General features: G+C 27.7%; 1 long non-coding RNA gene across 1 annotated transcript; it reads left to right on the top strand.

The window, feature by feature from the left end:
• The first annotated feature begins 11,639 nt into the window (after nucleotides 1-11,639).
• LOC101238015 (uncharacterized) lies at nucleotides 11,640-13,610 on the top strand. Its single transcript, XR_010639260.1, has 4 exons — nucleotides 11,640-11,799; nucleotides 11,938-12,051; nucleotides 13,150-13,269; nucleotides 13,426-13,610. It is a non-coding gene; the product is annotated as an uncharacterized LOC101238015 (long non-coding RNA).
• The last annotated feature ends 3,607 nt before the right edge of the window (nucleotides 13,611-17,217 follow it).

Genomic DNA, 17,217 nt, shown 5'->3' with positions numbered 1-17,217 from the left:
TTTACACATTTAAATTGACAACACTGAGAATTAACAAAAAAAAAAAGGTTAAAATTTCTGTTTTATTTATTTTTATGTTATTATCTATTGATGTTTTTGTTTTTTTTAGGTATTAATTTTCTCTCTGTCTACCTTTACAACTTTTAACAGCATCTTTTCGTACAGTGGCATTGATTATCTTCTGCTTATTGTTAAAAAATACATTATTAATAATTTTAGAAGCAAATTTAAACCCCTATTCTTTGTGTAAATCGTAAGTAAAGCAAACTGTTGGAAAGTATTTTGATAAAACAAAGCTTGATACATCTTTGACTTTAGTATCTTGTTTAATTATTAAATTTGAAAGATTATCTAAGACTGCAAAACACCCACATGTGAAATCCTTAAATGAAAGTGAAGGCATAGTAAGACCACCTCGTGAAAGTATTTGTAGATATGGACAAGTATTTATATTGCTTGCATCTGTAGCAAGCATAAACTTGCAATCGCTACATTTGCTTCCTATTATTAATTTCTTTGATATAGAGAATTAATAATTTGATATAGAGAAAATCTACACTCTATAGGGTCACTTTGAAGTCGTGAAGTAAGCACATACAAATATCTTTCTTCGATAAGCTCGTCTATAAGCATTGCTTAAGAACGCAGAGTTGTGATAAGAGCAGATGATGTTTGTTTTTATAAAGTAATAAATGGAGATTTCTGCCAAAGTTCAATCCAATCAGCTAGTTGCCTAAAAAGTGTGGTTTTACTATCATTAAAAATAATTGCATTACCAAGTTCATGAGGACTAAGTTGTTGTTTTAAATTTGAAACAGTCCGCCATTTTTGAAAAATACTTAAAAAACTAGAAATGTCATTTCGTTCTGGAAAATAACTTTTGAAACTTGCAATCGTTGTTTCATCGAAAATCGACAGTGCAAGAGAAACATTTTGCTTTTTATTACCAGGGTAAAGACTTTGATATGTAATTTTTGGAGCTTTTTTCAAATTACCTTGAAGTTGTTTATCTTTAGAATGTAGAAGATGAAAATTCCCCAAGTAATATAACCAGACAGACAATTATAGACATCATCTTCTATATTATAAGTAAATGATGGAAAGACAAATTTTTTATAGTATAATAAATTATTTCTGATATCTTTAACAATATGAATACCATCATAAAACAAGTATTAGTAATACTAAAATATTAAAACATACTTAGTATATTTTAATATTTAGACTATCAGAATGATAAATAAATAAATTTGACTGATTACCAAATTTGGAAGTAAACTAAATGCATTTACATTTACTTGATGATTGTCAGTACCAACTCCTCGAATTTTAAAACCAGATAAAGAAAGAGAACTAATAGAATCTGATATTTGCTCTGAAAGCTATTTACCACTAATGGTAACTTCAGGTACTGCTTTTATAACATAAAGAATAGGTTTCTTTAATCTAACAATCATAAATGCAACAACTCCTTTGTACAGAGTACCATTGTCATCAGCATCCACATAAACACCACTACAATATTGTGCCTGTTTCTAAAAATAAAATTCATCTACAATTAGTATCTTCATGTATTGAACCTTTCTCACGAAGTGTTTTAACAGCCTTTATAGCATCAACTCCAGCTTGTTTTATTTTATTTAATAAAAAAATTGAAAGTAATGGAAACGATTCAAGTAAAATTTCATATGCTTGTTTAGATGTATATCTTAATAATAAAGCATGCCTGATCATATCTGCAGAACATTGTGATTGACCCTTTGCTTTAGAGTAGACTCTACTATTTTTTTTTCAAGAATTATATTTCTATTAGAAGTAGCTATGTTTTTTATGCACAATGCAAGATTGTCTAGCATACTCAAACTAGTTAACTTGCCATTATGACCTTTAGTTAACCGTGGAGGAAGTGAACTCTATTCCTGAAATTTTCTCATTCGCTTGTAAAAATTTTAGGAATAGAGTTTAAATTTAATTTGCATTTTATAAAAAAGGTAAAAATTTAACTTGCATCTTATACCACTTTTCATTAAAATGCTTTCCACATAAGACAGAATTTGGTGAAGGCACCCAATCACTACGGTTTACAAAACGAACCCAATAATTTAGCAACTGTTGATTTTTCAACGGAAAATGAAAAGAAGCAACTTTTATATCTTCCAAAGAACTGCTGTATTCAGTTTTACAACCATATGCTACACAATTGTTAACCATAATATTCACCTTTGCTAATATTAATAAATTGTCTAAAATAGCATTTTATATATATATATATATATATATATATATATATATATATATATATATATATATATATATATATATGTATATATATATATATATATATATATATATATATATATATATATATATATATATATATATATATATATATATGTATATATATATATATATGTATGTATGTATGTATGTATCATGGCCGACAACACGGGTTTCGAAGTGGGGAGGGTGGGTGCACAGTAGTCAATTTCTAAAAAAAGTCCTCTATATCCTGAATTTTCTGAAAAAAAAAAAAAGTCCTTTAGGAAAAAATGGGGGAGGGGGGGGAGGAGGGGCACATGCACCCGGGCATTTATTTATATTTAAGAATATAAATGTTACATTTATGTTCTTGCGTATAAATGTAACATTTATAGTAAGAATAAAATATTTAAAAAAATAGAATATCTTGAAAATTTATATTTGAACGAATTTTTTAGAAGCTATAAAAGTTAAATTATGTAGTGCATAGTATATTTGTGGATTGTAGAAAGTCGATGCATCCAGCGATTCTAAGAATGATTATTCTAGGCCAGTGGTCGGGGAAACTGCGGTTCTGAGCTTTGTCATGTGGGTCTTGGGTATTTTGTCAAAATATGTTTATTTCAAAATGTTCACATTCATTTATTTTTATTAAATAAAAAAGATATTCTTTAAAATTGATGTTTTCTTTTATTTTGATTAATTTGATTTAAATTTAATTAACTAGACACATAACGACGTTTTTAAGAAATTTCAAGACAACAAACTGTAAGTTGTTTGTTAAAGTGAAACACAACATACACTAGCAAGTTAACCGTAATTGAACAAATGCTGTAACAATTTGTTTACAAAAAAAATCACAATTGCAAAAAAGAAAAAACTGATAATGAAAGTTAAAACTTTTAAATGTAAATGAACTAAAAATTGACGTAAACTTGTTTACGTCAAATAATAGTAAACTCCCTCAATGTTTTATTTGCAATGAAAAATTTAAAATAAAAAATCGAACGTGGAAAGACATTTTAGTAATTTGCACAATTTATTGAATTTCCTAAAAAAGTAATAGGAAAATTTTTTTCAGGTTTGAAAGAATGTTTTATCAAGTTATCTGAGCATAGTTTGAGTGATATTATTAAAAGTATTTAAAGACAACCCACTGTCAGCAGGAACTGTAAAAGGAAAAAACTGTGAAAATGGCTACTGATATAACTAACCAGCAAATTAAATGCATAAAATCAGGAGTTCTATGGCATGCGATTAGTGGCGAGCCTTGCGATAGTGGTGACATCTATGGAACTAGAAGGAGTTCCTTGAGTGGTAGTTCAGTTTTTTTGTGTAGTTTTTTAAATTATCAGATTTTGTTTTAATTTAATAATCGGATTTTGTTCAAATCAGAGTTTGTTAGTTAGGTTAAGCAGGAGAAAAAATTTTTTTCTAAGGATTAAGATATGCACTTGAAGTATTGTTATTTTTATGTATTATTTACTAGTATTATTATATTGCTAGAGCATGGGTTGGCAACCTGCGGTTCTCAAGATCATCCTTAAGGCTTTAGGTAAAGTACTTTAAAACTATTTAATTCAAAATTTTCTAGTCCAAGTGGCTTGCCAACCCCTGTGCTAGAGGATTCATAAAACCAGACATTTTATAACTGAATTGAGGCTTTTTTTTTTGGTATCTTGATGTGGGATAAATACGTCCTCTCGGCCTTTTTGTAGTATGCTTCTTTTTTATGTTTTTTTTTAAGTATTGATGAGAGTATGATAATTTAAATAAGACAGCTTTTTAAAACAATATAACTCTAAGCAACTAATTTCAAGAGGTTATAAACTTTGTTCAATGACTAAGATGGATAGGTATCTGTTTAAATTTCAAATTTGCCAGGAAATGAATGATGGAAACACTAATGATACAATACCAACTTATTCTGGATTCGGTGGTAAAATTGTTTATCACATGATGAAATCTTTACAAGAAAAATACTACGAAGTTTACATCGAAAAATACTTCATGTCTGTTCTACTCCTGGAATATTTCCTCTAGCATCATGTTATGTGCTTGTAGAACTTTGCATATCAATAGAAAGTACTTGCATAACAATTCTCGTCAAGATAAAGGTTTAAAGAGGTTTAAAGGTTTAAAGACATTGACTACAGAATAACACTAAAAATAACATTTTGTTTAGAAATGGATGGATAACTTTCATGACTATGAAAAACAGAGATCAAACGAAAAAATTAAAATAGCAGTATAGTAATGATTTCAAATGCTCAGGTACAGTGACGGATCTAGGCTTTTTTGGTGTTTGAGATAGCTAACTTCCAGACATGAAACAAACTCCAAACGTTGGTATGTTTACACTTATGTCAAATAACGATGCTTTGCAAAAAATTGCAATGATTGGAGGCTGGAAACAAAAAAGCACTTAAATATCTCCGCCCCCCCCCCCCTCTCTCTCTCCTTTCTTCAAACGTGAGGGGCAACAAGTTGATAAAATATTTTTATTACAATCAAATTATCAAAAATAAGCAAAGTTTGTACTTTGTTTTTTTTTTTTTTTTTATTTACACTTTTGCCGATAAAAAAAAATTTACAGTCGTAACTTATAAAAAAATAATTACATGACCGGGGCTAGAAGAAGACAAATTTAGTCTTATCATTAAGCCCCAAAAAATGCGTCATTACTAGACAAAATATAGTTTGACAATAAAATATAGTTTCAATGTATATATCTCTGATATATATTATGAAAAGAAAATTTAAATATATCGCATATCGTTTAAAATTTATAGTTTTTCAAAAAATAAGATATAACAGTTGCCTTGTAAAATAAAAGAAACAAAATTTATTAAAATATTAAATGACAAAAATAACATTTAAGAATTGGTTTGAAAAATAAGAAGATATGATTTTATATAAAAACATTTTATTGGTAGAGCATTTTATAGTTTAACTTATTTGATTATATTTATAATACTTTTCATTGCCAATTAAGTAAAAGCAAATAAACAGTATAAAATAAAAGTAAAAGATTAATAAATAACGCAAAATAAAAAATAAATTTCTCAAAAAGAAGATTATCATTTAAAATGATAAAAATATATGTACAATTATTGATTAATTATGTATTAATAATCTAAAGTAATTAATTAATTAACTATTAATTATTGATTTCTAATATAAAGAAGTTTTATTAGAAAAAATTTAATTCATTTTCAGTTAACAAAAGTAATTGCTTAAGTTTTGTTTTGAATTGGTTTAGAGAATAATTAGTTTTCATTTCATTATTTAATATTATGTTCCACAACTTTGGTCCTCTGTTTACAATAGAGAATTTAGTAGCGGAATAATAAGTTTTGGATTGAATGTAGTTGTATTTTGAAAATCTGGTAGGGTATATGTGATTTATTTTTTCAAAAATTGAATAAAATAAGATTGGTAATATATTTTTATCAAGTTTGAACATGAAAATAAGAATTTGATAGAGGTTTAGTTTATATACATTTAGGATATTGAGTTCCTTAAATAGTGTTTGTGTGTGTGAGAAGCGATCTACGTTTGAAATTATCCTTATAGCCTGTTTTTGTTTGCTAAGCAATTTTTTTATTTTCGTCGCGTTAGTGCTACACCAAGCAATGTTCGCATAACTTAAGTAGCAATGAATAAAAGAAAAGTAAATGTTTTTTAAACAAGATCGATGTAATAACTGCTTTGCTTTGTACATTATACCTAAATTTTTTGATATTTTATCTTCAACTACACCTATATGTTCCCTCCAGGTTACATTTTCGTCTAGAAACACGCCTAAAAACTTTATTGATTGCTCTCTCTTTATTAATTGATTGTCAATAAAAAGGTCCGGAAGTTCTAAGGGAATATCTGATTTTTTATGTAGGCGATGGAATAAAGTGTATTTTGTTTTAGTAATATTTAAAGATAACTTGTTTGATTTAAACCATTGGGTTAGTTTGTCTAGTTCTTTGTTTAATGTTTGGAATAATATATTGATATCTTTATTGGAATAAAACAAGCTGGTATCATCTGCAAATAAAATTGTATTTAAAATGTTAGAAAATTTATTTAAATCGTTTATATAAACAAGAAATAGAAGTGGCCCTAAAATTGATCCTTGAGGAACACCACATGTAATTGTCTCATAATTAGTTTTTCCTTCATCATAAACTATATACTGCTTCCTATTAGTCAAATAACTCTTGAACCAGGACAAGTTAGTATTTTTTATACCATAACTTTTGAGTTTCGATAGAAGGATTTGATGATTGACTGTATCGAAAGCTTTACTTAAATCGATAAAAAGACCAAGGGTATACTTGCCTTCATCAAACGATTTAAATATGTCCTGAACAAGGTGAATGATTGCATGATCGGTGGAATGGCCAGATTTGAATCCAAATTGTTTATGGTAAAGAATATTATTTACATTTAAAAAAGAATAAAGCCTATTATACATAACTCGCTCTAATATTTTAGAAAAACAATTAAGAATTGAGATTGGACGATAATTTGCAACTTCAGAAGGATCGCCTGATTTTAAAATTGGAATGATTTTTGCAATTTTTAGGTTTTCTGGAAAAACACCATGTTTTAAAGATAAATTAAAAATATGTAATAATGGAATTGTGATGTATTTTATCGATTTAATAACGACATTACTACTTATAGAATCGAAACCTACACTTTTTTTGGGCTTTAACAAAGAGACTGCGTCTAATAATTCATTTTCCGTAAGTTTAGGATTAGACATAACACTAATGTAATACTTTACCTTTAAGAAAATTTCGGGTGCCCAAATATTTAAATGGATCATGAGTAGTGATCCTTAAAAATTGTTTATTGGCAAAAATTTTGAAAATATTGTAATTTTCGCTTATGGTGCTCATAATACCCTAACCTACCCTATGGGATTGTCCTAATCTACCCTATGGGATCGTCCATAAATTACGCAACGCTAAATTTATTTTATCATTAGTCTTCTTACCATCATAAGCAAGGTTTTTGAATCTTTAATTAACAAACACTTAATCTCCCATCTTGAATCTAATAACTTACTTTCTGATCATCAACATGGATTTTGATCGCCTCGTTCTACTGCTGATTTGTTAACGGTAATAACTGATAGGTTTTATTGTGCATTAGATAGATGTGGAGAGGCTAAGGTTATAGCTTTTAACATTTCTAAAGCTTTTGACAAAGTTTAGCATGCTGTTCTTCTCCATTAGTTCTCTTCTCACAATGCATTAGGTAACATTTTTAAGATTGTTGAACCTTTCCTAACTAATTGTAGTATAAAAGTTGTCTTCAATAGACAGCACTCTTCTTTATATTCTGTAACTTCAGGGGTTCATCAAGGTTTCTCAAAGATTTTTTAATTTACTTTACCGATCTCCCAGACATTCTCACATCTAAGGTGTTCGCTGATGATACTTCTACTTATTCTTGTCTTAATAATCTTTTTTTTGATTTCAAAATTAGCATCTGAAAAGGTTGTATCTCTTTATCGTGCTCGCCACTTTCTTACTCAGGATTCTATTCTTTATCTCTATAAATCTCAAATCCGCCCTTGTATGGAATACTGTTTCTATATCTGGAGCGGATCTTCGAATGATGCCCTTTCACTATTTTTGTGTAAGATGTAAGTTCACCTCCCCAAAACCAAGAAGGTCACTACAGACGAGCAGGCTACTTAGTTGTTGTTACAACCCTCTCTCAACTCTATAACTAAGAAACACGAACCTTGACGAACAAGGCTTTTTTATAAATCTTTATTGACCACTGCTCTAAAGAGCTAGCGTCTCTTGTGCCATTGTGTTACCTTGCTCTATAATTGTTACCTTGTTCTATAATTGTTACCTTGCTCTTGCTAACCTTGTTACCTTGCTCTATAATTGTTACCTTGTACCCAAATGCTACCTTGCTCTATAAATTTATTTTTTTCTTCAGTAACTTCCAACTCTAATTTTTGATTTCTTGCAGCCTTGTTGGAAATGAAGATGTTAAAAAGAAAAAAAAATTAAAAAACAGAAATATAAAATCGCTCTTTTACGCGGCGATTTTCCTAAAACTTAACACGCTATTTTGATTTTTCATTTAACTTATAAAGCTCTGTGAGGGAAAACTTTTGATCTCTTTTGTTTTGTTTATTAATGAAATTTAACGCGTTGCGTTATTTATGGACTATACAAAAATTATTTTCAAAAAGTTTGATGAGGAGGACTTTTTGTCACTTAAAAACAAATTTCAATTTATTTTAGTGTTAAAAGTAAATAAGATTATTTATTACAACAACAAAAACAAAGAACATCTTGATTTTTGTCAAAAAAAAAAGGCTGTCAACGTTAACGGTTGCAACCTAGTTTATAGAACAACAAATACATTACAATCAATTTAAAATACAAAGATTAAAAAAAAAATTAATCGAATAACTGAACAGAGGATCAAATTTTTCGAACCCACCGTTGTTTGTTTATTTAAAGTTTTACTATAATAAAATATTGGCTTACAGTAGCAAAAAAGTTATGAAATAAGTAGGCAATCTGAAAAAATCTGATTTATAAATTTTTAGCATCATGATTAAATATTACGTCTCGGTCAGCAGTCACTGGCAGTTATCATTTCTTCTAATATGTTATAAAACTTTGGTTAGTGATGGTTTCCTCTAAAAAGCTTTCTTGCTATACCTTTTTTTAGTTTTATCTTCCATTATTTTAATTATTATTTATCCAACAAAAATTGAATAATAAATAGATATAGCAACAGATTAAACAAAACGTTGCTATAGATAAAATAAAAAAGTTGCTTCTACCGTTTTATTGAAAACTAATTTTTAATGGGATTTGCTTCTTTTTTTTATAAAAAAACTAGCTCGAAACTCGTAGTCTACGATAAAAATATTAATTAAAATACTAATATTTGAAAAAAAGAGTTTCTTGATTTTAATAAGGAATTACCATTTTCATAAAATGTTGTTTTTTTGTCGGTCAATTTATTGTTCGGTCAATTTTTTTGTAGGTCAATGCGCGAGTAAATTAATGTTACGCATTAAGTAGGACTTAACAATAACTAAAAGTTGATTTAAGTTAGTAATTGCAAGAATTACTATTTTTATTGGTATTGTAGAAATGCTACTAAGTGCGGCAAGGGATATTTATCAAACGGAAGATTTCGTTTTAGAACTGTTTGATAAATACCAAAATTAAATTTTTAATACTCATTACCGGAACCTAAAATTAATAACAACATATTTATTTTTAAAGGTAATTTTAATTAAAACAAAACATTAAATTGATAAAAATAATTAATAACGGAATCCAACAACTGGATGTTTTCTCAAAAAAAAAAAAAAAAAGAAACTTTTCCAAACTTTCTGGAAGGAGTCTGTTTCTTTTGTTTGAGAGAATATATCTAGTTGTGGACAACAGCCTTTCACCATCTGTCTTTGTTGAAGGTGGTATGAGGTATTTTTTTGCCACCTTAATCAATGCTAACTTGACTTCAGTAAAGTTTGTTCAAAACTTTCTTAAATATATTCTGTTTGAAATAAATATAACAATGGTCAAAAACAAATGTTATAATTTAATTAAGAAAAGCTATAAATAAGTACATTTATTGTTAACATATGAAATGACTGCTTACACAAAAAAGCCATTTGGAAAAATAATTAACGATTTGCTTTTGAACAAATATTAAACTCTACCGTTCCCTTGGACATTATTTTTGCACGAATAAAATTCTTGTGCAACATTTAAACAATTAAAAAAACGTAACAAATCATTTTTAAAAAAATGTCCAACTGGTATTTAAAGGAAGCAAAATTTTATAAAAGTTTTAAAAATAGTAATCACATTTTGTAAAGATCTATTAAAAAAAAATTACAAAAACCCGTAATAATATTAATAAAAAAAAAAAAGTTTAAAAAAATAATTTTTATGCAAAATAATTTAATGTAATAATATTTATATATAAATGAATATTATATTTAAAATTTTTATAAAATTTTCTTTTGAGTACCAGGTTAAAAAATGTTTTGAAGAAGTACTTCTGAAGAACGTTTTAATTTAATTATTAGGGACATTAAATAATCAAGGATCTTGAGTCACTCTTTAAAAAACTTTTCATTTAAAAACCTTTTCATTTAAATTTTAATAATTTTTACAAACATCTAATATCGAATCCATCAAATTGAATGACTAAATAAGTAATCATTTAAGTTGAAAAAAATATTGTTCATAATAATAGGCTACTTTTTGTTCTTCAGAAGTGTTTAAAATCACTCCCTCCAACTTAAAAACTTTACAACAGTTCATAGCAGTTTTTGTTTTATAATTTAATTGAAGTTTTATTAGTTTTCTTTAAAACATCACTCCGTTATAGTATAAGATATGCAGTTTCTCACTTTAAAACTGGCTCCCCTCTACCATCACCCCACCACCACCCCACCACCACCTCACCACCACCTCACCTCCTTTTACAATATTGTAATACGCTTTATCGTTTTATTACTTTTATTTTGATACATTATTAACAAAGCTTCATTAATTTTTATACTTATTAATTTTTTAACTTTAGAAACCCCCTCAGACCTCTACGGGGAGATAAAAAAATAAGATTACCCTGTGCAGTTTGAAATATGTTATTTAACAGTCAAAAAAATTTTTCAATTAAAATATTTTTATGTATACTAATCATATAAAAGCAAAGTTTTTTGCTTTTATATGATTAGAGTAGATATTTATTTTAATTAGAATAGATATTTATTTTAATATAGAAATCAATCAGTGATTGTATGCACATGTGGCTTATCCTTACGTTTTAAGGATAAGCAAATAGTCCGTTTATTAATCTCATCTAGCTTTGCTTTTATGCAGTTTGTTATGAGACAGTTTCCAAAAGAGTTCTGAATAATTTTAGAATACTAAGCAAGTCTATTGTCTAAGCGAGTCAAGATATTGTCAATACTATTTAGCTGATTTAAAAAATGAAAATTTTTTACGTGTTTTAACTGTATTTTATAAAACGCAAAACATTAAAAAAATGTTATTGCTACCGAGTCAATGATGTTGCAAGCTAAAAAATTATACGTCGGACAACCAATAATGAGGTGTGAAAGTTTTTTTGTGAAAATTAGGATATCTGTTATCGAATTGGTTTCGGAAACGAATTAAAGAATAAGGATAAACATAAGAACAAACATACGATTTGTAACAACGTTGCGACAAGGAAATGTGTTATTTTTTGCCAATGGTTTGGAACATGTTAAAGGAAGAAAATAAACAGGTGTTAAATAAATATAGGAGAAACAGACAACTCAAGTTAAAAAGAAAAAAGAAAAACTTTTTGATATAAAAGTCTCACATGAATCTTATGAAGAATACGAAAACACTATTTCCTGAGTTTATAGAATGTGTGAAAAGTATTACCCCCTGATCCTCTCTGGTATAAAAACAATCTAAAAGCTCATTTGAAGTTCATCAAATTCCATAAGTTTAAATTCAACACTAAAAGACATTTACACAAACATAGGTAAGAAATTTTGAATTCTAAAAATGAAAAAAGGTTTACTAAAAAAAATAAAAATATTTTATGATAAGTGTAGTTTTTATGATTACAATTTTTCTTTCGAGTTCACCAAAGAATAACTATGAAAACTTTCAATCTTAGGAATGCTTACATTTTATCTACTGTGCACCGTTTGCATACTTGTTGCCGAATCAAAACCCTTCTTTGAGTATTGGCAGGTACCAAAAATACGAACAGATCCGAGATCATGTATTTGTAAGCATAGTATTTGTAAATTTATTATTTGATAAGTAATAAATACGATAAAAACATTAATTATTACAATAAGATTTGCATTCTTTTTAATAGAAAATCGACTGTTGACAAGCTACCAATATCGACTGTTGACAAGCAACCAATATTTATAACAATAAAGACAGCTCTCTGCCACAACAATTCCTTGTTTAATTCGGTTAGCCTTTAGTTGTCAACATTTTGTAGCGATAAAGTTAAAACTAAATTTTGATGTCGTTAATGTTTTTCTAACTCTTAAGCAACGATATGTAGCTTTCGTCATGTCGTAATGATATCGTAATAGTAAATGCCTAATTTACCCCTTTAATATTAAAAAATTACGAATAAAAATAGTTTTTTTTGGAAAGGAAAACAAGTCTATCTAACAATAATAACAATAAAAAAGTTGTACTATAACATATTTTGTCTGCCTCCGTCCTCCTCCTTTAATCATTTAAATTTCTAGACCACAACATATATGCTGCCATCTCAAAGCATTAAAGTTTTCTTTCCGAAGTTTTTTAAATACGTTTAGTTGTTGTTGTTGTTGTTGTTGTTGTTGTTGTTGTTGTTGTTGTTGTTGTTGTTGTTGTTGCTGTTATTGTTGTTGTGTCGTATATTTACTATGTCATTAATTTGTAATAAATAAATATTAAATAAGTAACTATTTCCGGGACCAAGAATAAAACATAAACTGTCACCAAGCCTCTAGTTTACATCGTCATATTGTCTATGCTTATATACAAAGAGCAAAAATACGTTTCGATTTTGACAAATACCAATGTCTCAATTAGTACTATATAGAATAAACTAATTTTACCGATTTAAAATAGTTACCGATATAGACACAAACATAATAACAAATTTTTTATGAAGATATTAGATTTTTGTTAATTTTAGATTCTTTTTAAAAAGATGTTTAAAATCTGTTTTAAATCTAATTGCAATTGGAGGCTTTTACTAAATTAAGAATAGAATATTTTGACCACCTACTATTATAAAATTTTTTGATAATTTTTCATTCGTTTCGTTAACATGGTGTTATTAATTTTAAATGTTAATAAATATGGTTACTATTAGATGACGGAGAAGTGGTGAAAGAAGGTTTTACGGAGTACGATTATGGGAAAAAATGTGGGACAGGGATTGAGTGTTACAATGGTGAAATGAAAGCTTTCATTCGTGACGATTGTGATGAATGTAAGTAGAAGACTTAAAAACGAATAATTATCATAATTTTTTTTATAGTTATACACAAGTTATGCATATTTAGCTGCTTTTTTAAAGTTAATTTCAATTGTGCGTAATTATGTAAACCACTTGTAAAACATTTCTTTTCATTTTATGTCAATATAGTTGGGAATCTAATGACCGAGTCACCTCCAAATGATATTAGAGAAAAGCATCGGCTTTAGTTTAAAAATCATTGGAACTTTTCAAGTAAAATATCGTAAAGTTACATTATAGGAAAGCGGAGTTGTTCGGATACTTGGATTTTTTTTATTTTGTATTTATTTTTTAAAGATAAATTTAAAAAGCTATATTAGTGAAATTTATATTTACATTTAAAAAAATTAAATTGAAAACTTGGTAGTTCTTTAAGAATCTTAAAATATTTTTTTTATACCATTTACGTAGTTATAAGAGCATTGCACTTCAGATCGAATGTTGATAAGTTCAAATTTCGTTTTAATCAATAATGCTTCTATACGTATCAAATCTGCGTTTAAACAAAAAATGTCTTATTTGTGTTTAATTGCAACAATCACATGACATCTTAACAGCTTTTTACACTCTAATGTTGAATAATCGAAGAGCGTTTTTCTTAAAAAAAGTTACATTTTACATGTTTTGAGACAGAAAAAAACAATTTATTATCAGACAAAGTATTTTTTAATCTCAATAATTTTGTAATTGTAAATAAAAATAACGAACAATTTTTCAATTCATATTAACGTTTATAATTTGTACTTTTTTCAATAAAGAATCCAAATATTGAATAATAGTCAAGTCAAATTAGGGTCCTGGACCTGGACAAAATTTGGATAAAGATTAATTTGGCATCATTCGAAGCGTAATTTTATCTACTTTAACATATTTAAAATCCACCAAAATCCTTTTTGGGCAAAAAATGTTATGAAAATTTTAGTACACCTCATTTTGTGGAAAATTTCTGGAAAAATAAACAAAACTGGCGACCCTGCTGTCAATAGTTTGTAACACTTTCACCAAATTATTAATAAATAGATAGTTGAATTTGAGCCTCAAATAAAACTAACTCGTTTATTAGTTATCTAAAACAAAAAACAAAAGTTTTTAGAATATATTTTTAAAAATTATACGTCAATCCAATATATATACATTTAACTAATTTTGAATAACTTTTCATATAAGGTTAAATATTAGTGCTTTTTACATTCGACTAATATAGTTGGAAATAAAATCAAAAGTCAAATATTCTTTAAAAGTGTTTCTATCTCCATCCTCGCTACTTTCATATTCATTTTCGCTGTCATTGATATTGATATCTTCATTTTTCATTGCATTTGTGCACTCCAAGCCTTGGCACAGTCCGCAAGCAGTTATAATTTTTATTTCATGACGTCGATATTGGCATTGTTTTCCACATGGTGTTTTTGTATCTGTGCTGCAGTGACATCTTATAGTGTTAAGAATGTGAGTTGGTGCAGGATCCTGAATAAAAAAATATTTGAGCTTAAAAATTAATGAAGAATATTTTAGGGTGCTGGATTACATTAATGCTGTTTGAGTGTATCTAAAAAAATTTCTTTACTCTTTTGAAAGTAAGATTGACATTTGTGGTTTAATTTTCTGCCAAGGTACCTTCTCTGTCTTTATAGGTACTAAGACATTCTTTACCATTTTCCATCCCCACTTTGTTTCATCCATATTGACACCCAACCATTGCTAAATTTGTAAAAATACTCAAAAAGAATGATACCTGATTGCACTTTCGGTTGGTGGTAGTCTTTCTGGTCGAATTCCTTTTTTGGAAGTTACCACCATTCTCATATATTTTTGTTTTCTTAGTTGTGCCAGCTGGACTTTTTTATTTTTTTCACCAATAAAAAAAGTTGATTTAAATCAAACCTCAACAAAACAATATAACATTATAATAATTATTATAATAACAATATTAATAATAAAAATAAAGGGCCATATGATCAGTGTCTTGAACACCTTACATATTAAAAACTACTTGCATTCCAACACTAGCTACCTGATCTTGTGTTGCAAAAGGATCTTGGAAGACTTTATATATATAATTTGAACAAATTCACTATTTGATTCAATAAACTTCACTACATCGATTTTCCCTTGACCAAACAGCGTAGAAGTAGTATCACTTCCACCCTAAGCATAAATAAACAACAAGCAATTTTTCACGTGGTATGATATACTTGATTCCACATCTTTTTTGATACTCTTCTTAACTTTGCGGCGCAATAAAAAATCATGGTTTGATCTTACATATAAGCCAACATCACGGGAATGTCTGTATCAATGATAGTCACACATTTTCCGTTTTATGCAATTTTAATTTATAGTAATTGTTCTGTCAGCGTACCATTCGCATTCCACTACAATATGACCTTTTTCTCTGAGCTTCATTCCTAATTTTCTGAGCTTCATTCCTTATTTTCTGAGCTTCATTCCTAATGCTTTGATCAATGCAGTTTTATTATCGCTGTCGGAAAGAAATTTAGATTGTTTGCAGTTGACTTGGTTTTTTGGTTCGAATACAATGTTGGCGAATCGAATAGCTTTTATTGTAGTTTGACCGATAAAAGACAATTTTAATTCATCAGACGTAATTTGTTTCATTTGGAGGCGAAGCAATGGGCCCAAACTTTTTTCATGATCCTCAATACCGTTTTTAAATGGGTAATTCTGTGTTGAATTTAAGATCTAAAATTTCTGCCTTTATCAACTTCGCTGCGGTTTTAATGATAACTTTTCCTTTGCTTGTAACTTTGCTCATCGTCTTATAAAATAATTAATGCAGCTGCATCTTTAAAACATCATAAATTGGGTTTTCCTTCAGTTTGGCTAATAATTGTATCATGCTTGTATTTCTCTTCTAATTTTCTCTTTAGGTGCTTCATTGAATAAATCTTTTCAGAATTTGCTTGCTCATCCATTTTATTGTGCAATTCAGAAGTTGTCATAGTTACCATTTGACTCTCAAACCACTCACAAAGTCTTTCACATTTCTCTGCCAATGTTGAATTTTCTTTGCAACCAGGCTTTTCTGCTTCACTCAAATTTGACCTAAAAGTAGATTAGGATTTTCTTGAGAAGTATATGAAACATAAAAATACAAATGACATACAAAGTTCAGTCAGAATTGGTCAATGTGTTACTTTATGACGGAAAAATTACAAACTACTTTATTTATATTTTCTGTGTTTGGTAATTGCCTATTAACAACAGCACAAAATATTAACACACTATTATAAGGAGAAAAAAGAAATCAATTCAAACATTTTTGAATTGAAACATACTCCCTGTTAGTTAAAAATAGCTAGTAACATTCAAAGTGGTATATGGAATCACTTGCAACCAGGTGTTGAAACAGCAATTTAAACGAGATTTTACATCTTTTTTTTTTTTTTTTTATTTCGTCATTTTCATAATAAGTTATTTACAAAATATTTTGAGTTAAAATATGACCGGAGCAGGCAGAAGACAAAAGTCTTATAATCTAGCCCCGTTGTATCGTTTACACTATCATAAATCTATCATAAATTTTTACAATATCAATAAAATAATATAAGTACTTTTAAATAAACATTTTACTTTTTTTTATACATAAAAAAAAATATTTATACATTCATAAAAATATATATGTATAAAAAAAAAAAAAATACATATTTAGATAAATAAGCAAAAACAATATATATGTTTTACTTTTAATCAAACGAAAGAAAAGTTAAGAATTGAAAAAGAAGATTTTAAAAATAAAATAGAATTTGAGATATGTCATAATCAAGTAACTGTTTTTTTAAAATAACTTTGAAAGTTTGAAGTGAAATTAAAGTTTTACTTTCAATTGGAAGGAATGAGTTCCACAAATGTGGCCCTCGATATGCTATTGAGAAATTTGACTGTTTTAATAAGGTTTTT

Source organism: Hydra vulgaris, chromosome 06, assembly GCF_038396675.1.
Source record: "Hydra vulgaris chromosome 06, alternate assembly HydraT2T_AEP".
Lineage (NCBI taxonomy): Eukaryota > Metazoa > Cnidaria > Hydrozoa > Anthoathecata > Hydridae > Hydra > Hydra vulgaris.
This window is presented reverse-complemented; position numbering and strand designations above follow the sequence as displayed.